Source organism: Macrobrachium rosenbergii, chromosome 9 (assembly GCF_040412425.1).
Source record: "Macrobrachium rosenbergii isolate ZJJX-2024 chromosome 9, ASM4041242v1, whole genome shotgun sequence".
NCBI lineage: Eukaryota > Metazoa > Arthropoda > Malacostraca > Decapoda > Palaemonidae > Macrobrachium > Macrobrachium rosenbergii.
The window spans coordinates 45491201-45497200 of NC_089749.1; positions in this window are offsets into that span (position 1 = coordinate 45491201).

Sequence of the window (6000 nt, forward strand, 5' to 3'; positions counted from 1 at the left end):
GGATAACAGATGAACCAATTAAGAAGAAACTGTCAAAGCACGACCACCGTCGGCGCCGTTTGCCATATAAATACAAGCTCCGACGGACCCCTCTTTCTTACGGGCTGCTCCTGGAGCAAGAGCCCGTACCAGCACAAGGCTGGCTTATTCTTAAACAAATGACCTTCTTTGCTAGTGCATCTTACGGTGTCTTTCTGCTGAGAAGTCTGTCTATCCAGGGACTCAGACTGAGTTCCCCACCCCTAAACTTCCCTCTGCTGCTGTCACTCTGAAGGTGGTCCTACCTCGCTGCCTTACCCTCTTCGCGCTGATGTCTCTGTAGATCGCCAGCGACCTTTGCTTTACCTACTCCTTCTATGTTGGGGGACAGTACTTGACGCAGCTTCCACTGACACCCCACTACGGGAACCCGGCTCTGATCGCCTTCATGTCTTGTCCACGGACTAGGGCAATGTGATTGGAAGTTGATTGTTCAGCCTCACCATTTTAGCCTTACCATGTTTTCCCCACTTGTTCTGCGGTTTCCATAGCCTACCTTTTTATGGTTCTCATTCAGAGACTCATCTGATTTTGACTGTGGTTTGTTTTTTTATATTTTTATACTAGTAAACTTTAACTTCGCTTTTGATTACAAGTGCCAAGATTCATTAAAGAAGTGATACGAGTGCTTTGATATTTGCTTATGTATTTCAATATAAGTGTCATTCCTTTCATTTTGTACAGTTCAACGACCCTGCTCTTGCAGATCCGTGTTTCGTGTGCCTGTTGTGTGGAATAACCTTTAGGTCAATGGTGCCATCATCCTACAAACTACAGGTGCCATATCTGGTCAAGATACCCGGAAATCCCAGTGTGCTCCTGCCCTGACTACTGCACCCCATCACATGTATTCTAGGATCCTCTCCCATCTTTGAGACATATCGTAGCCTACAAAGGCTTAGTGGTAACGCTTGCACAATTTGGGGCACTTTGCTTAGTAATTTGTACATTTAATAAAGTAAATTAGAATAGTGCCATGGGGCTTCATTGATATCTCCTGTAAATATTTCTATTCTGATTATTTAGTGAATTATACATTTTAAGTGGACATTCTAAAGTTTGCCTTTAACCCCTGAACTTATGGGAATTTGAGTATAGTCACTATTACATTTTTCTGTTCACCGAATCGCAGCTGCCTTGTAAGTCAGTTGCTGTTATCTAGGTTATAGTTAGAGCCATCCCTTCCCTTGCACTGCTGCGGGAACGTGACACTATGAACGCAGAAATTCTGACAAACCACATGGATTAAAGGATCCACGACAATCCAGTGAGACCAAAAGATCCATGGTAGCCGAAACACTAAATGATACATGATCAGGATCACAGGATTCATAGTTCCCAAGGGGAATGAATCATCCATGACAACCCGTCGAGATCAAAGGACCCAGGATAGTCTGCAGGGGCTGAAGAATGCATATCAATTTACTCTGGCAAAAGCATCTACGACTGACTGCAGGTAATAAAGGATTCAGCAAAGGATCCATGAATAACCTACAGGAACCTAAAGATCCAAAACATTACTCAGTGCTGAATGAGACGGCGGAATTTGCAATGACTAAAAACTGACAAAGAGAGAGAGAATTTTAAACTGAAACTGGATTGAGGGGCAAAACAAAGGCTCATGAGGTGAACGTAACAAAATGTTTGATGACGTTTACCTGGAAGAGAGAGAGAGAGAGAGAGAGAGAGAGAGAGAGAGAGAGAGAGAGAGAGAGAGAGAGAGAGAGAGGTCAAGTAAAATGGCACCAATAAAACATCAAACATTACATCACATAAAATCTTAATCATCCAGAAAAATCATGGTTTACGGCACTTCAGATCTGTATTTTAAAATATCATACCTCTGTTTCCTAGTCTCCAAATTAAATTACGTGTTTATTTTTCAATTTAGTTAAAGAATCTTAGGATGTTTACGAAATAATAAAGGTGCTTTCATAGGATTTGAAAACTGAGATAAAGACTGATTATAATACTTAATGTATTCCACTGCTAGCTTGTTAAATTTTGATTTTCGTCTTCCATTTTCTAAAGGGAAATTTCTCCTATTTACACTTCCAAAAGTACTTAAAAACATCAAAGCAACAGACCTTAACATTCAATTTAAATAACAAAACAAAACCAAATTCACGCTATTTCAAAACTGTTCTAAAGCACCGAAACAAAAGTTCTAAGACTCCAATTTAAATTAAGACAATAATTCCTAAATTATATAGCACCAAAACTGCCATAATTTCAAAATTGTTTTAAAAATTTTTGGTTCCCAACATCAAATTTATTCCACTTTAATTCTTCTAAAACTTCAGAACATCCAAATTTAACCTATAATAATAAAATCCAAGTGGATCTTTCTTGTTTGCCTGCCCTGGCTGGGGGCGGGGTTGGTAGGGGATCGGGAGGGTAGGGGAGACATGATACATCCACCCTCCTCTTGCAAACCTGTTTGTCCATCCCGGGTGCGGGCGGGGTAGGTAGGGGATCGGGAGAGTACGGGAGACATGACGGGCAGCACCAGGTTCCAGCACAGGCGTAGGGCGCGCCATCAATCTCATACTTAAGATGAGATTAAGTGAAAAAAAATCTCGACTTACACCACTTGAAAAACATTCTAAAGCTTCAATATATCCGTTATTAAAACTTAGTTAAAGGGCACATAAAAATTTCAATTTAATCAACTTAAAAATTGTTTAAAAACACTAAAAACACCAGTTCATAACATCCAATTTATATTGCAGAGTAAAATATTAACTGGTATCACCTCAACGCTTATAAACTATCAAAACTATAACTCTAAACATCCAGTTTGAATGAAATGGAAAACTCTAATTCACACAACCTCAAAAGTATTTTCAAAACATGAAAACAATGGGCTTCTTCTTAAATAAGAACATAAAACCAGTTCTTGAACACTTGAATTCAAATTTCACCAGGAAGTCTCTCTCTCTCTCTCTCTCTCTCTCTCTATATATATATATATATATATATATATATATATATATATATATATATATATATATATATATATATATATATATATATATATATATATATAATATACATATATGTAAATATATACATTATATATATACATATACACTGAATGTATATGTGTATATATATATATATATATATATATATATATATATATATATATATATATATATATATATATATATATATATACATATATACATACATACATAATCAGAATCGAGTGGAATCTGCACGTTACCGGGACGGGTTTGGAACAGCCCTGCACGTTTCCCACAAAAAATGAGCACCTTCTCACTTAAGAAGCAAATAATTACCTAGTTACTAGTCAACTGCTGTGGGGTACAGATGGAGTGGGGAGAAAAAATAAGCGAAGGAGAGAGAGAAAATTACAGACACCGCGAATAGATATGGTATACCTTTATATCTATTCACACCTTTACAAGGTAACTCTCCCACTTCATCCCGCACACTTTTTCGGCAATTTCCCTGGCTTCAACAAACCTGCCTTGCGAGAGCAAACTTTCTTGACCGATGTACTTTCCTTTCAGTCGAAGAACTTTAGTCTAAAAAACATCAGTCAACCGAATAAATTAGTACGTGGTGCATACTTGGCAAATGTTTTTTTTCAAGTCCGTCTGATGAACATATCAAGTCCCCATAAAACCAAGCTGTGCTTCAGACGCCAGTTTGGAAAACAGCTGCCGAATTTTTGTTTTTTTTAAATAACTTCTAAAACCTTGCAATGGTTGAAAATTATTACTAATAAAAAACTGACCTTTTTGGCATATAACTGTCTTTTTTGAGGGATAAAAAAAAAGTTACGTTGAATAAAAAGATGTTATTTTTACTGTAAAACTTAAATGCACTTTTCAAAAAGTTTTCGGTATTAGAACAAATTATGCTGTGAATGATTTTACGACACTTGCAGCTTTTCAACAGAATAAAAATACATGCACAGAGCAGACTTTACTGCATAGCTTTAGAGTTATAGGTGGGAGTAACATATTCAATTTCCACTGTCATATCAGCTCCAGCCTATTTTGAGATCATTGAAGCTTTAACAGAGTTCACTGGAGTTAATGTAACAAATGTTCACCAAAATAATCCACGTAGAAAATTTAATAATGTTATGCTCTTATTACCTGGCTAAAATGAGTATAACTCATTTAGTCAAATATTAGGAGAATTCGCAAACCTCTCGAATGGGATGGTAACAGAGTCATCAATAACATGCGATACAGCACTGGAGACTGATAAAGAAGTCATCAAATCCTTCATAAGAGGTAACTCCTCTGATGTTCAACTGCAGCGGTAGAGAACAGCTCTTTCTTTGTATAAATTAACATCTAGCACAATGAAGAAAAAATCATGAAAGTGTGATATTGCAATCCCAACTAAAACTCTTCCACAAAATGATACGTCTGGATGTTAACGCATCAGAACTAAAGGGGCACTTTGAGTATGAGCAAGTACGTGTACCTCCATCATAATTCGATTCTGCACCGTTCAGAAAAGGATCTGTCTTCTTTCAAGATTACTTTTCGATTCCAAAAGGAGATTGACTTTACTTGCTAACCCCTACTTCAATTTAGATAGAGGAAACCTTCTTCTTCACTGTTCTTTGGCCGAAAGCTGCAACATATGGTCAGATATTAGTATATAACCTGTGTTGAGAACCATTAGGGAAAGAATTGTACAACTATATTTGATGGCTATCCTGAGAGGGGATACGATTAAGACAGTGGACCAAGAGCGGCAGGTAGCAAAAAGGAATTTCAAGAGAGAGTTTTTGATTCCAGTATGCCAACCATTACTTAACAGACAGATTTTCTAGCAACGGAACAACATGCAAGCTGCACCTGAAGATGTTGTGTTTAAAATGAAGACCTAAGGTTATTCTGTTCTGCATGCACAAAGTGATGCAGACACTCTTATTGTCAAGGTTTCTCTGGATAAAGCAAATAAAAAATATCTAACAATGCTGCTGAGGATATCGATCTCCTTGTGCTTTTAGCTGCTTCAGCCAATGAAGAATTTCACCTACAGTTTTTAAAACCAGGAAAATCAAACAACGCACTCAAAATTTTCAATATTCAAATGGAGAAGGATAAGGTAGGTCAGTGTTGCGAAATTTTGTTGTTTGCTCGTGCTATGACTGAATGTGGCACAACTGCGTTAAAAAAAAAAGGCATAATTAGAAGACTCCGGCTTCTGCAAACATAGCAGATTTATAGAGGAAATGAAAATATTCAATGAGTAGGATACCAGTGAAGAAGGTATCAAAGCTAATGGGGAAAATCTTTTCCTAAAATGGTATGGCTCAAAATCTAAGTCACTGGATGAGCTAGGGTATTTCCTGATAACTGGGTGTGGCTAAAAAGAAATTAGATACTTCCTCTTCAGCTAACCTCCCTACCTCCAACTAGTGAAGCCGAAGCGTAACAGTTAAACAGAGTGTATTAGCAGGTGCAGGAATGGCTAGGAAACAGCCAGGATCCAGTAAGGTGAGCCGGGTCTATGACAGAGAAACCACTAAGACCTGTTCTGATCAACAAAAATCCAAATACGTAAAGGTTGGTGTGATCTGCTCAACGTGTGAAGAGTGATAAGGAATTAATTGTGGGAATTACTCAGTCACTCTGTTACAAAAGGACTATGCGTACTGAATTAAATGACTTTAAAATATTTCAGAAATGAATAATTAACATTAAATATTGTTAACTGCTTATAAATCGCTATTCACTGTACAATATCATTTAAATTATTTTAAAATATTTCCAGAAAGGAAATAAAATATCATATTGGCAGAGATAGAATTTTGGATTTTGTGTAACTTGCGGATAATGCCAAGTAACAACTTCAAAAAACTTGCTGAAATGCTATTACAAGAGTTTGACCACAGACTTATATGGTTACAAATACTTCAAAAGAATAAAATTAACAAACATTACTAGCATGCGGCTAATCACT